Source organism: Prinia subflava, chromosome 16 (assembly GCF_021018805.1).
Source record: "Prinia subflava isolate CZ2003 ecotype Zambia chromosome 16, Cam_Psub_1.2, whole genome shotgun sequence".
Lineage (NCBI taxonomy): Eukaryota > Metazoa > Chordata > Aves > Passeriformes > Cisticolidae > Prinia > Prinia subflava.
In genome coordinates, this window is record NC_086262.1 from 3,337,917 (window position 1) to 3,353,166 (window position 15,250).

The 15,250-nt window shown below is 63.7% G+C and overlaps 1 protein-coding gene across 3 annotated transcripts in view; it reads right to left on the reverse strand.

The window, feature by feature from the left end:
• CXXC5 (CXXC finger protein 5) overlaps positions 1 to 13,850 on the reverse strand; it is a 36,013-nt gene extending 22,163 nt beyond the window's left edge. The window contains exon 1 of one of the 3 annotated variants that reach the window (XM_063413527.1): positions 13,648 to 13,850. The gene's annotated coding sequence lies outside the window, so the exon portion shown is untranslated. Of the gene's footprint in view, positions 1 to 12,456; positions 12,599 to 13,577 lie in introns of those variants that run through there. The other 2 variants (XM_063413528.1, XM_063413529.1) reach the window with 2 other exon arrangements.
• Positions 13,851 to 15,250: the final 1,400 nt, after the last annotated feature.

Here is a 15,250-nt window from a genome sequence, read left to right on the forward strand (position 1 = left end):
GCAGGGAGGGGCTCTGCATGGATGCCCCGGCTCCAGCCCTCCGGCCGGCGGTGCGGCAGCGGGAGGGGATGTGCCGGGACCGGCCGGGTGGCTCCAGGGAGGGAGCTGAACGAGTAATTAGAGCAGGAGGCTGTGAGTCAGCAAACGATGCGTAACCTCGGCGAGGCTGACAATGAGGCAAAAGATGGCAGTTTCGACCGAGAGCGCCGGCTGAAAGGGCACATTTAGATATGCAAAAAGCAGCAACTCCTGACAATCGCAGGGCTGCGACCCGCTCGGCAACCCGGGCTGCTCTGGAGCCGCCGTCTGCCGCCGAGCTCTCGACGCCTTCCTCCAAAATCATTGTGAATAGAGACATGGGTGGGCGCAGACCCAGCCCCACGGAACGAGGCAGTGGGGATCGCTCCCAAAAAACCAGCGGGCAGCCTCTGCTCCAGCCCCTAAACTGCCTGGAAAGCGGGATACAGCCAGACTCGGCAGCTGACCTTGCTCCGGGTGCCCCGGGGAGAAGCTCCGGGATGGATACTGAGGTTTGACTTGGAGGCAAACCCCAGCTCCAGCCACGGGCTCGTCCCCGCCGTTTTGGGGGGTGCATCGGGGCTGCGGGCAGGTACAGCCGCCCTCGGCGAGGAGAGTTTAATTAACCCCGGAAAGCGATCGTTAAACGGCCGGCGCGGGTAATCGATGCGGAAGGGGCAGAGGGACCATCTGCTCCGGGAGCGAGGGCGGCTCCGCGTCCCCCCCGTCACCCCGCGCCTGCCGGGAAGCGGCCGCCACGGGGCAGCTGCTTTGGGGGCCCGATCCCGAGCTGAGCCCCGGCCAAGCCATCCCGGGGGGATGGGAGCTGCCCCTCGCCTCAACCCTCGCTTCCCGTAAAGCCCCAAGCCCCAGCGGCACGTGATTTCCGACACGGCGCGGCCCCCCCGGCACAAAGCCCACCGGAGGGTCCTTCCAGGGTCCCCCGCCCCCGGCAGGATGTGGCTGAAGCAAAGCCGGGCAGGGATGTGGCCGAGCACCCCTCTCGCCCCACAGCTGTTTTCACCCTTGAGATGAGTTTGCGGCGGTTTCAGCCGGGAGGGCTCAGAGGGATTGTGTATTTTGGAGCACCCAGCCCTCCCCCGCGCACACCTATGGCCGCATTCCCGGGCGAATACTCAGAGGGATGCTCTCGGCATCTCGGAATCACCCAGGATACGTCATGCTGGCCTGGGGCACTGCGTCCCTTCCCACCCCCCAGCACCCCAGGCCTTTCTCCAAGCCGAAATTTCCAAGTTTCTCCTTATTTCCACCCAATAAATGACGGCGGGTGCCCAGGGGCAGTAAGGCTGGGTGTGGTGCATCTGCTCCCGAGGGGCCCAGGAGCTATCTCCCATTACAGGGCAGTGACTCCAGCTCTGGGATGGGGTTTCTGGGCAGGTCTGGGGTGGACACAGGGAGACCCCTGACCCCTCATCCCATGGTCATCCCCCAAGAGAGCTTTGGGAAGCAGCTGGGGGTGCAGCCGAGAAGAGCATCCCAGGGCCAAGCCAGCCAGGGGATGGAAGAGCATGATGTTGTCCTCCAGGATGGGACTTGGAGAGACCAGTGTCCCCAGTGGCATCCCTCCCTTATGAAGAGACCTTCTGCCACCATCACACCCTGAGCAGCTCCCAGTATCAACTCGTCCTGGGAAGCCTGTGGGGCCATGACACTGCCATGACCCTGCTGGGGTGATGCAGGCCCTGGGCATGGAGCCACAGACATCCTCCTCCTGGTCCGGATCTGCCCCCAGCCACCAGGAGGAGAGGAGCATCCAAGGAGGGAGAGACCTCCCCCCACCCAGGAAGAAAGGAGCCCAAGGGTGCTTCCAGAGGAGGGGCGGGCACAAGGAACAAGCCCAGGGACACAGCATGACCCTGAGGCCAGGAAAAAACCCTGTCCCATCCTCCTGCCTTGCCTGGGGCAGAGGGGATGGTGCAGCTGCAGCTGGCCCAGGCATGGGCAGGGTATCAGAAGGGTCCCCAGGCTAGTGGGGACCAGCAGGGTTCAAGGTGACCCGCAAGGCACAGAGTGGGCACACACCCTCCTTGCCCCATGGATGGAGGCATCTTGGGCTCCTCTTCAGCTCCCCAGACCTGCAGACCCCTGGGAAGGGGACATGGTTCTCCCCACCCCGATGGCAGCAGCTCAGCTGGCAGGGACAGTGCCCGTGCAGCCACCCACGCCCTCCCCCACACAGTGGTGCCAGCTGGAGCACCACCCTGCCCCAGGCAGGTAGATCCAATTTCTGGTTGCCAGTACCTTTGAGAGAGCAGGCTGAGGCTCCAGCACAGAGCTGCCTGTGTGAGGGTTTGCCAGGACACCCTGAGTTCCCAAGGGAACACTTGGGGATGCCCCTGGTACCCAGCATTACCCAGGGTACCAGCACCAGCCACTGGGCGTGGGGATGAGATGAGGCTTCCATCCCTACCTGTCTGGGCAGGGATGCCCACGACAGCCCAGGGGGAGAGCAGCCAGAACACGGGGGGCAGGAGGCAGCAGGGAGACCCCTGAAGAGGAAGGGGGATGCTCTGCTTCTCCTGCAGGAGGGAAACTGAGGCAGGGAAGGGCTGGGACGGGCCCACACACTTGGTGCAGCAAGGGGACCTGCAGCCAGCTTTTCCTGATCCTCCCCATGCAGAGGCTCCTCTGTGCTGAGGACAGGGAGCAAAGCCAGAGCAGGAACAGCCCCCTGCCCTGGCACTGCCAGACCCCAGTAGGGGACATGAGACAGGCTCACACCCTCAGGGAGGTGACCCCAGCCCTCTCAGGAAGGATCCAGCCCCTCAAACTGGGGCTCAGCCCTGGAGCACCACTTAAGCCACCCCACAAAATACTGTTCAACCTCTGAGCCAGAACTCAGCCCCCTGAAATGGTGCTAAGCCACGCAAACTGGTGCTTGATGGCCAAAGTGGCTCTCAGCATCACAAAACAGTGCTCAACTTCCAAGCCAGGGCTCATCCCCCCAAACCAGCACAGAGCAGATGCTGAACACCCCAGACAGGCGTTTGACCCCTGAGATGGTGCTCAGCCCTCCAAAACTGTGCCTGACCCCCAAGACAGTGCTCAGCCCCCTGAACCAGCCACTGAGCTCCTGCCCAATCCCAAACTGGAGTTCAGGCCCTAAAAGAGTGCTCGAGCCTCAAGTTGATGCTCAGCCCCCCAAAACAGCAAGCCCCAAATCTGGCTGGAACCCCAAGCCAGAACAATGCTTGACCACCAAACCAGTTGCCAGCTCCCCAAAATGGTTCTCAGCCCCTTGACCTAGTGCTCAACACCCCAAAATGCTGCTTGACCCCCAAGCCAGTGCTCAGGCCCCCAGAAGCCTTATCCCAAAGGAGTGGCCAACCACTCCATGGTCCTCCCCAGGGACAGCCATTCCAGTTTCCTCCCAGTACACCCACTGGTCACATGGCCCTTCAGAATGGTCAGATAGCCCTGAGGGGGGTTCCCCAACTTCCTTTGCCCCTTCATCACCAAAAGGACACAGGAGCACCATGGCAGGGAAGCTATCCCTTCCCAACACCCTGGCTGTGGGAAGGGACATGTCCCTCACTCTGTGTCCTGGAGGGGAGTCCCTCGTCCCCTTTCCATCATTTCCCAGAGAAGCATCACCAGCGGGACAGAGAAGATTCCCAGAGCTCTGCTGGGAGCCTCCCTGGCCCCAGGGAGGGTGGGGGGTGTCCCTGGTTATCCTTGGAGGTGGCTGCACAGTGGGATGGTTTGTGGGACACTGGGTGGGATGAGAGCACAGCCAGTCCCTAGAGGTGGCTGCTGGCTGTGGGGACTCACTCCCCACTGCCAGGCTGCTTTCCAGCCCTGTCCTTTGGCATGAGCTGCTCAAGCTGCCCCACACAGCCCAGTGCCAGCTGTTTCCAGGATCAGGCTGGCAGTGGTTATGGATATGGTTGTCCTAAAGCACCAACCACGGGCAGCGTGGGGACCCCCGGGACTGGCCACAGGCCCCTCAACTCCCTCATTCTCCCACATTCCCCTTTCCCCCAGTTCCCCTTTCCCCCAGGTTCCCCCTTCCCCCAGCTTTGGCATCTCCTGACCCCAGCCACAGCCCCCATCCCTGCCCCATCTCACATCCCTCCCTGCTGCCCCCCATCCCTAATCGAACTGGCTGCCGCACAGACTCATCCCAGTTTAATCTTCACGGTGCATCAGGCACGGGGAAAAACACAACGATTTTCCTTCTTTTTTTTTTTTTTTTGGGTCCTAATCTTTACCTGGGGTCAGATTTACCAATCCTCCCACTAATCCCCCAACGCCTTCGCAAAGCAAAGGGCCCCCTCCTCCACCAGCCCCGAGGGAGCAAGTCCAGGAGCACCCATAGCCCCAGGGTGCCTCGGGATTAGCACTCCAGGTGACTCCAATTTTTCCCAACGAGGTAGCAATTCATGATTTTAAAGGCGTTTTTTATTCAAGGAATCTGAATGTGAGGATAGGAGGAGGGAGATCACACGGTAGTGGGAGATAGGAGCAAAGCCTGGGGCCCTGGGCTCCACTGACAGGCTCAGATTTTGGGGGAAATATTCGGGGAAAGGAGGAGAAACCCCTTCTTAGAGAGGATTCCATGCTATCCCCTGCCTCAGTGTACCCGTGTGTAGAGATGAAGGGTTCCCCCCCTCTCCCGGGGATTTAGATGGCACCAGCTGCCCTGAACGGCCTCCAGGACATCACCCCGGACCTACAGATGGGAGAATTAGGGGGCTGCAGATGGGGGGACAAGGGTTCCTGTGGGGGTTCTGGGATCCCTGTGGATGGGGGGACACGGAGCTCTGCAGAAGAGGGGCAGGGAGAGGGGGGGCTTTGTGCATGGGAGGCTCTGCAGAGAGGGGCACCAGGGGATCTGCACATGGGGGGACAGGGGTCCCTGTGGATGAGGGGACACAGAGCTTTGAAGATGAAGGGACAGGGATCTCAGCAGAACAGGGGGCAGGGAGGCTGTGAGGCAGGAGGGAACATGGGGCTTTTGAAGATGGGGGCACAAGAGCCCCTAGAGAAGTGGGACAAGGGTCCCTGTTGATGAGGAGGCAGGGAGCTCTGTAGAACAGGGGCAGGGGCTTTGCAGATGAGGGGGGGACAAGGAGGACAGGGATCCCTGCAGAAGGAGGGGACAGGGGCCCTGGCAGATGGAGGGGGGCAGAGGAGAGGGCTCCCTGCAGAAGGAAAGATCAGAGATCCTTGCAGATGAGAGGGGGGGACAAGGGTCTTGCAGACAGGAGAGGGACAGAGGTCCCTGCAGATAGGGGAGACAGAGATCCCTACAAATCTGCCCTTTCCACGGCAGCCCCCCTCACACCTGCGCAGCCCCCGTGGCCGGGCGGGGGCGGGCGCTGCCCGCAGCCGTGCCCAGCCCCGGGCCGGGCTCCGCGGCGGTGGCAGCGCGGCCCCGCCGCGACACCGCGCACGCTCGGCCGCGGCCGGCACCTCGCCGCGCCAGCCTGGAATTTGCAAGCTGTCCTGATGCATTAAAGCGCAAACGCCTGGCGTCCAGCTCCCAGCCCTGTGCCCGGCCGTGCCAGGCCCTCCCCGGGACGCCGACGCGGGGCCAGCTGTCCCCACGGGCACCCAGTGCCACCATCATCATCTTCATCATCCACGCTTATTTTTTTCCCCCAGCCTCAGCTTCCTGCCCTAGAGGAATGGGGGGACGGTGCCAGGCTCACGCTGTCACCGTGGTGAGGCTGGGGACACTGGGGACATCAAGGGTGGAGGGTCCCCAGCAGGGCTGGCCCTGGGAGCAGGCAGAAGCAGGGGTGACAGTGGAGCCCCTTCCAGCAGGGAGCACGTTGTGCCAACCCGGGGCATGGAGGGAATGGGGAGACAGACAGACATGCATGGACAGATGGATGGGATGCTCTGCTTGCCATCCCAGGGACAGAGGGATGGGACCCCAAGATGAGTGCCATGGCACCTCTGCAAGGCCCACACGGGAGGGCCAGCTGCAGATGGCCTGCAGACCCCTGGGACAGCACCCATTCCGTGGGGATATCGGGGTCCTCCCTCCCCTGCACCCATTCTCACAGTGCACTCTCCAAGTCCACTCCCTCCACTGGGTACTTCCCATGGATGCAGGAGGGAAAGGTGGGGAGGGCCAGCCCAGCCTGGCACTCACAGTTCGGTGTCCAGCCAGCACCTACCATCCCACATCCCCCACCCTGATGCCTTTCAGATTCCCTGAGACTCCCCAAGCCACTGTCACACGTGCCATGGGATCCCCTCCAGGTCCTGAGGGGACTGAGTCCACTGTGGGAGGACTGGGCACCTGCCAAGGGCGGGGGCAGAGGGGACACCCCAATCCCTGACACACCCTCGCCCCTCGCCCACGCACCCAGCGATGCCCACAAATGGTTCAGGAGCCCAACACCCACCCGGTGGCCAGCAGGACACAATCATTCCCCAGGCAGGCAGGATGGGCTCAGCCGGCTGTGCCGATCCCAGCCGGCACCGGGCAAACAGCAGCGGGATGCCCGCGGGAGGAGGGAACGGCGGCAGCCGGCTGGAATAGGAGTGTGAAGAAACGGCTCTGGCGTGCTCTGTCCGGAGCCGGCTAACGAGGCCATATTTGAAATGCTTCGCATACCTCCGGTCATCAGATTAGTGAGATGCAGAAGGTAAAGCAGAGGGCAAGAGGAGCGCTCCCAGCTCCCGGCAGCTCCACCCACCCGCGGGAGCTGGGGGAGAAGTCTCTGCCCGGGCACGGAGTGGCCATGGGCACCCCGGGATGGTGGGTGCTGGGGTCTGCCTCCCTGCTGCGCCCCCAGCACGGCACGATGCAGATGCAGAAGGGAAAGGTGGGGAAGGATAACCTAAACGTGCTGCCATGTGTCCTGGCTACCCGTCACTGCCACCTCCCCGTGGCCCAGGTGAGGCCTGGAGCTGTTGAAAAACCTTTCAACATTTTACAGGGGCTTGCAGGAAGGTCAGAGAGAGACTTTTCACCAGGGTTTATCATGACAGGACAAGGGGTGAGAGTTTTAAACCAAATGAGCAAAATTGGGGATTGGATATGAGGAAGAATTCCTCCCTGTGAGGGTGGGCAGGCCCTGGCACAGGCTGCCCAGAGAAGCTGTGGCTGCCTCATCCCTGGAAGTGTCCAAGGCCAGGTAGGAGGGGGCTTGGAGCAACCTGGGATAATGAAAGGTGTCTCTGCCCATGGCAGGGGTTGTAACTAGGTGACCTCTAAGGTCCCTTCCTGCCCAAACTGTTACAAGAGTCTACAGAAGCAGCAAGGTCCCACAGAGCCTCCAAGCATCATCTGTGGGCACAGCTCACTTGCCCTTCCCAAGACATCAAACCTGCTTGGGTATGAATGGTCCTCCCTGGCCCTGCTGCAGGTCCAGGAGGGGAGGAGAGCAGGAAACTGCCTCTGAGCAGCAAGTGGGTGCAGAGGAGTAGGAGCTCTTACAGGGTAAGGGCACCTGGATCTGCAAACACTTGGGACCCTTCAGGGTTGGGATGTTCAACTGAGAACATCTCAGCCTGCAGGATTTTCAAATGAGACACTGAGCTTGGATCTGGACCCCAAAATCCCATCTCTGAGGGAGAGAAGAAGCACAAAAACCATAAAGGCAAGTCCTAGCAAAAAGAAGTGAGAACCAATGCCACCAAGACCCTTGGGGACACCAAGAGAGAACCCAGAAGCTGAGTGGATGGAGCTGCATTGCTTGGTTGGGCATGGACAACTCCACATGGAAGACTGTGGGAGGTAGATCTTGCCCAGATATCCCTACAAAAAGCTGGAGCACAGGCATGGACTCAAGGCAGATCTGCAAAGGCAAAACCAAAACATCCATCAAACAAGGGCTGCTTCCAACCACAGTCAGCCACCCACAAAGCAGGAGGTGACAGGGACAGCAGCACCAGAGCAGGCCAGAGGAGAACATGCCCAGTGTCACCACACCTGAGCACAAACCCAGTGCTCATTCCAGCAGGCACCATACCCAGGGAGCTCAGCACGTGCCCAGCAAATGCATGCCAGGGTCAGCCGAGGGTGTCATGGGTGACAGCAGCCACCAGAACCCACTGGAGTCACTCACAAGGCCAGGACAGCACTGTTCCCAGCCCTGCCACCAACCCAGGTGACAATCAGCCCCTGGGGATGAAGCCTGTCTCAGAAGTGACCCAGAAATGGCAGGGTACATCTCACCCCGTGGGCAGGCCCCACCCATCACCCACACTGTGCTCCCATCGAAATATCACAGGGCAGGGCCAGCAACCCGAGCCCTTCTCCAGCTCCCACCTCTGGGAGCTGGGAGGGTGGAGATGGAAAAGCACATCCTGCTTGGAAAATCAGAAAACAGCTTTTCTTTTTTCATTCTTTGCCACCACATCCAGGGTCACAGCTGACACACATCCTCCCGTGCCCGGGCCACCACACTGTCAGCACCACTGTGGGGAGGTGAGGCATCCTCATCTTCCCAGCACTAAGAATGTCCCCAAGGCGATGGAAGATGCTTTGGTACCAGTGACACTGCTCCAGGACAAGGAGCCAGACCCACACACCCCAAGGCGAGCTCACAGCCTGGGAGCCATTAGTGCAGTCCCTTTTCCATGCCACAACCATGGATGGTGGAAACCAGGGACACCAAGGAAAACCTTCTGACCTCAAAAATCCTTTTATCCACATAATCACAGGCTGCCACCCACGTGCAGCACGGGCTGTCATCTCAGACCATCTACACACTCCACCTGCTTGCAAGCCATGGGAAAAGACAAGCAGGGATGAAAGCACTCTAAAGATATAAGGGACCAGCACTCCAGCACCCCAAAAGGAGAGACTACAGAGTGGCACATCACCAGCACTGAGATGCTGACAGACCCCAAAGCTTTTTGACTATGGGTGTCAGGTGCCTGAGGGCGTGTGGCCAGGGTAAACATGCCCTTTGGACTTTCCCAAAGGCAAAGGGACCCACAGGTCATCCTCAGCCACTCACTGGGGTCACACCATTCTGCTGCCTGCTGTCCCTGGAGCTCCACTGGGCCTCCAGCCCCATGGGTGCCCCAAGGGACACAGGACATGGGTAGGGCTGCAGGTTGCTCCTCACCCACATGTCCTGGTGCTCCCCAGTGGGCCCTGAGGATGGTGAGTCCCAGCCTCCCCACCAGGACACGTCCCTCTGCTGAAAGCAAAGGCTGCAGAGCTGATCCCACGGCAGAGCCACTGACATTGCCTCCACTCTGGCCTGGGATTCCCCACCGGCCACCTTTGGGGGTGGTTCCTCTCCAGCCACCCCTTTGCCCATGTGCTTCTTCCCTCCTGCCCCTCCCACACCACTGCTCCCCGCACCAAATCACAGAATGGTTTGGAAGTGACCCTAAAGCTGCTCTCCTTTCAAGCCCCTGCACAGACACCTTCCACTGCCCCAGGGTGCTCCAAGCCCTGTGAACCTGGCCTCAAACACTTTCAGGCATGGGGCAGCCACAGCTTCTCTGGGCAACCATGCCAGGGCCTCCCCACCCTCAGTGTAAAACATTTCTTCCCTGTGAACAAGTTAACCTGTTACAGTTTAAACCCTCACCCCTTGTCCTGTCACTCCAGGCCCTCGTCCAAAGTCCCTCTCCAGCTCTCTTCAAACTCTTTTGAGGACTGGAAGGAGCTTTAAGGTCTCCCTGTAGCCTTCTCTACTCCAGGCTCAGCATCCCCAGCCTGCCTCCAGAGCAGAGGGGCTCCAGCCCTTGGACCATCTCCGTGGCATCCTCTGGACCTGCTCCAACAGGCCCCACATCTGTCTGTGCTGGGGACCCCACAGCTGGACATGGTGCCCCAAGGGGGTCTCAGCAGAGCAGAGCAGAGGGGGAGCAGCCCCTCCTCACCCTGCTGCCCAGGATACAGCCACCTTCCTGGCTGCAGGTGCACAGTGCTGGCTGCTGTCCCATCTGTCACCCACCAGCACCCCCCAGTCATTTCCCACAGGGCTGCTCCCAGCCCATCCACCCCTGGCTGTGCCACGACGGGGGGCTGTCCCCACACAGGTGCAAGATCTTGCACTTGGCATGGCTGAACCTCCCACCTTCCTCTTTCCCCATCACCTGCCTGCCAGGAAAACAGCCAAGGCCACACACCATCTACTGCCAGCTTCTCCATCCCTTCCCAAGCCACCACAGCCCAACCATTCTCATGTCCCCAGGTGGGTGGAGGGCCAGTCTCTTCCTGGGGCAGAGCTCCCATACTCTTCCCCAGCCTGGAGGAGTTTCAAAAGCACCAATCACTTTGGAGACACCCATGCTCCATGCCTGGCCTCTGTGCAGAGAGGTGGCAGCAAGGGACAGCAGTGACACCTGGGAGTCCCACAAGCCCCCCCTCCATGCTCCCAGGAGTCAAAGTTGAGTCAGGGGAAAAGGAAGGGGAAAGGACAAAATAAAAAAATAACCAAGCCTTTTGAGTGCAATATTTTAGTTGAGCACCAGAGCATGAGTAAAGGAGGGAGCTTTTCGTGGTCTGGTGAGTTTAAGCTATGAGCTGAAAGTTTAACTATTAATACACTTAATCAAGAGGTTGTTCCTACAGCCGGGATTTGGGAAAACAAAACAGGGAGGCAGGAGAGCGGTGGCACTTGCTGTGGCCACCCCAGGGAATGTCCCTGCTGGGGGAGCTGGGGGGTCTGGGACCAGCTGGGGCTGGATCCAACCTCAGCCAAGCCTTGCATGGACACACCAGGAGGTGCCAGGTGCTGGCTGTGAGGACCAAGCACCACGGACTCGGCCATACCCCCAGTGCCCCAGACAGGAGATTTGTCAGAGGGGACAGTTTTGGGGAGGGGATGTCACCCCCAAAGCCTGCAGCATCCCCAGAGTCGCAGACAAGCAGCACCTGCACTGCTGCCACCTGCCTGGAAAGGTCCTGATGACACCAGGGGATGCCGGTGGGTGAGGGACCCCCAGGGTCAAAACCCCCCCACAGCATCTCCTCTGGCACAAACCTCTGCCACACAGGAGGAAGAGGAGGGACAGGCTGAATTCTGAGGTGTAGCACCCAGAGCTGCTCTCCTCTGGCCACCCCCTCTGTGTCACGGGCAGGAGGCACGGCGGGAGCGCAGGGAGTGCGGGCAGTGCCTGGCAGCGCGGCGCCGGCTGCCCGCATCCCCGCCACAAAATCCATGTCAAGGACGCCTCGGCCGGCTCCTGCCTCTTCCCACCGAGGCAGGGGGGAGGACACGGGGACATTCGTGACGGCCGGCACAACCCCCCCCACCCGCTGCCTGCACATCCCGCCAGGCAAACAGGTCCCCCCCGGCCCTGCCCCCGGGGCCACCGAGCCCCGAGCGGCGCCGGGACCAACTTCTGAGCGGCACCGGCGGGTCCTTTGTTACTTTGCTTTTGTTGTCACACGCCGGCGCGTCCCCGTCCCCACCGTCCCGTCCCCGTGTCCCCCCCCACATCCCTCCCACAGCCCCCCCCAGGCGGCGTCCCCGAGGTCAGGGCGCGACATCTGCCAGCGCGACGGGGCGACGCCGGTACCGGCACCGGGGAGGGGGCGCAGCGCCGGGGGCATCTCCGGGGGCATCTCCGGGGGTACCCCGCGCGGGGACCCTTGGGGTGACACCGCCACCGCTGGTGATGCGCTGCGGCAGCCCCGCGGGGGCCGCTGGAGGAGCCGTTTCCCCAAAGCTTTTCCCGTTGGGAACGCGAAGGACGGACGGACAGACGGAGGGACGGAGCGAGGTTTCCATGCCTACCAACGCTCCCGCTAAGCAGGACCTCGGGGAGAGTCACCCCCACCCTCCCCTTTCCCATCCGACCCCCCACGCCTCGGCCCCGCCGGGGATGCAGCGCAGCCCGAGGGCAGCAGCGGGGGCCGGGGCACGCCGGGGGCCAGGGCGGGCGGGGGGGCCCGAGGGGTCCCTGTCCCCCCGCAGCCCCAGGTGCGGCCCCGCCGCCGGGCTGGGGGCCGGGGGGCGCGGACAAAGCGGCACAAAGGGGCCGCTGACACAGCAGGGCCCGTTTCCAGAGAAACAAAACTTCCGCCGGCCCCGGCTCCGCGCCCCAGGTAGCCGGGATGGGCATCCCCCCACGCCCCCCAAGCCGGCCTCACCCGCCCTCCCGCAGCACGGCATCCCCCGCCGTTCCCCGGCCCCCCCGGCGGGAGCGGCGGGGGGTGAAGGTTGCCCGGCCGGGTCAGCGCACACGCGGGGCCGCTACCGCAGGATGTGTGCGCAGCTTTGTTTGTGCGTGGGATGCCCCCCCCCCAGTCCCCATCCCACCCCCGAGCCCCCCATGCCACCCCCCCATCCTCCTCTCCCCAATCAATCATCCCAGCAAAGAATAACCCGACCCGAAGCAGCCCCGGCCCCGCAGGAAGGACGCTGCCGGCTGCGGGATGCGGTGGAAAAAAAAATAGGAATAATAAAATTTAAATTAAAGGGAAAGAAAAAAATCCCCACAAAACAAAACAACCAAAAAAAAAAAAGGCAGCAAAACACCCCACACCTCCGTGAGGCGCACGGGGCCGCGGTTCGGTGGAGTTTGAGGCCATAATTCCCAAATTCGGGTCCAATCCACAGCCCCCGCGGTGGTTTTGGGGCTGGTGGCACCCACGCCGGCGCGAACGAGGGATGTTCCACGGTGCGATCGCGGCGGCTCGCTGGGTGCCGGGGTGCGCGGGGCACCCTCCCCGCCGCGGGTGGGGGCAGCAGGGGGTTTGGGAATCCCAAAACCTTCTGACGGCGAAGCGGGGCGGGGTGGGGGGGCCTCGCTGGGCACGGGGGGATGATAAAGTTGGGTGAGTTGTCGCACATGGCTGGGCGATGGCGAGCGGCGCCGCTCCCACGGCCACCCCGCGCCGGGCACCGGCGGCGGAGCCAAACTGCCGCGGGAGCCCGGCGCACCCCAGGGAGGCGGGAGCGACCCACGCGCGGACAGCGGCGCCGGGCGGGGTCCCCCCCGCGCCCCCACGCGAGCCCCGCCGCGGGTGGCAGTGCCAGCCCCGCTGCCCACCGCCTCCCCCCGGCGCCGCCGCCCCCGCCGCCCCCCGGCCCCGCCGCCACCATTGTCACCCGGGAAACCACCGGGCGCTGCCGCGGCGGTCCGGGGCGGCGGGGGGAGACGTAGGGGGCTCGCTCCATCCCTCCCCGCGGCTCCCGGCGCATCCCCGCCGGGCTGCGGGTACCGGCAGCGGGGTTCGGTCGCACCGAGAAAAACTTTGCTCGTTACCCCGACGTCCCCCCCCTCCCCTCCCATCCCCGGGAAGCGGCGGGGCCGCTCGGGCGCCGCGCAGGCAGCACCGGCCGGGCCCGACGCGGGCAGGCGGGCAGGCGGCCAGCTCCGGCCCCGCCGCCGCCGCGGGCAGCCCGGGCACGGCGCCGGGCAGCGGGGCGAGCCGCGGATCCCCCCGCCAAACTTTTTCTCCTCCGCCGCCTCCCCTTTCTCCGACAGCCCCCCGACACCCCCCACCCCAACTCCGCGGCCGGAGCGCCCCGGGGGCCGGCACCGAGCGGCGGTCCGGGAGCCGCCGCGCTGCGGGCAGCGCTGCCGGGAGCGGCGGGGGCTGCCCGGGCGCGGGGAAGGGGGCAGGAGGGGAAGGGAGCGGGGTAGGGAGGGGAGGTCAGCACCTGCCCGGGGCCGGGGCCGGGGCCGGGTAGCCGAGGCGGGCTCGGTGCCTCGCCGCCGCCGCACACCCACCTCCACATCGCCGCTCGCTCTGGGAGTGCGCAGCCCCCGCTCCGCGCTGCACGGCGCTGCCGCCGCCGCCGCCGCTGCCCGCGGCTGCCGGCAAAACCCGGACCGGACCGGGCCGAGCGCCCCGCGCCGCCGGACACCGCGACACGCCGCGACACGACACGCCGCGCGCGCCCCCCGCCGCCCCGCGCGCGCGCCGCCCGCACGGCCCAGCCTCCCCCGCCCCGCTGGCCCGACCCCCCTCGCCCCGGGGCTACACCCATCCCCGCTGTCCCCGCCGCCCCCACGGGGGTCACCCCGCTCAGCCGTGCCCCGGCCGGCCCCGCGGGTGGGGACACAGCGTGACCCTCGTGTCCCGCCCAGCCCCCGCGGGGTTTATCCCGCCGTGACCCCCGTGTCTCTCCTACCCCCACCCCGTCACGGGTGCAGCCGTGGTGCGCCCGCCCTCCCCCGTGTGCCAGCTGCACCCATGGGTGTCACAGTGGTGTGTCCCCTCGTGTCCCAGCTGCCCTCATGGGTGTCACTGTGCTGTGCCGTCCGATACCGCTGTCACCGTGGTGTGTTCCCCCGTGTCCCAGCTGCCCCCCCCGAGTGTCACCGTGGTGTCCCAACCCCTCATGTCACACAGAGATGGGATTGGAGTGTGTCGCCCGTGTCCCATCCACCTCCACAGATGTCATCCTGTTCGTGCCCCCTCCATGTCCCACCTGTCCCCCACAGGTTTCACCCCACTGTGCCCCCCCCCCCCCCCCCGCGTCCTAACTGCACCCATGGGTGCCAGCACGATGTCCCCCGCCCATGTCCCGTCCACCTTAGTGTGTCCCCCCTAGTCCCCACCGATCCCCCGTGGGATGTCACGACTCTCTCTCTGGGGTGTCACCCAGCCGTGCCTCCTGCCGCCCCGCTGTTCCCCGAGGGTGACACCCTCATGTGCATGCACACCCCCAGAATGTTCCCCATCCCTCCGTCCCTCTGTGGAGTGCACATCCCTCTGTCCCTTCCCCCCATGGGGTGCCCCCCTGCATGTGCTCCACCCCCTGTCCCCAGGGTGGGGTGTCCCCCTGCAGGTCCCCCATCCCTCTGCATCCCCTGTGGGGTGCCAGTCCCTCCCTTCCCCCTCCCATGGGGTGTCCACAGAGTGTCCCCCTCTCTCTGTGCCCCCGGGGGTGCAGCTGGCAGAAGGTCCCAGAAGAAAGGGTCACCCCAGGGAGCCGAGGGGCAGCGGAGGGGACTGAGGGGCGCAGAGCTCCCCGTGCCACCCGCACGCCCAGGGACACAGGAAGGGTCTCTCTGCAGAGGAGCCCCAATCCCGGAGTCCCGGAGCCCCGGGCTTGCTGCCGCCACCGGCAGGGACCTCACGGTCCCACAGCGGGACATCGCTGAAATCCCCCTGAATAAACAGCAAATAATCGATGGTCCGATAAGTCAGCCGGAGGGAGGGGACAAATCCCGAGGTTTGGCCCCGCGGGGGGTTTAACACGCTTGGCCCAGAAGTTTCCTGCTCAACTTTTTGCTAGAATTTTTTGCTGCTGAGGGGGAGAGTTGTTGTTTGGTTTGGATTTTTTTCCCTTCCCTTTGAGTTGTGGGCACTGAAATATTGGAAGTT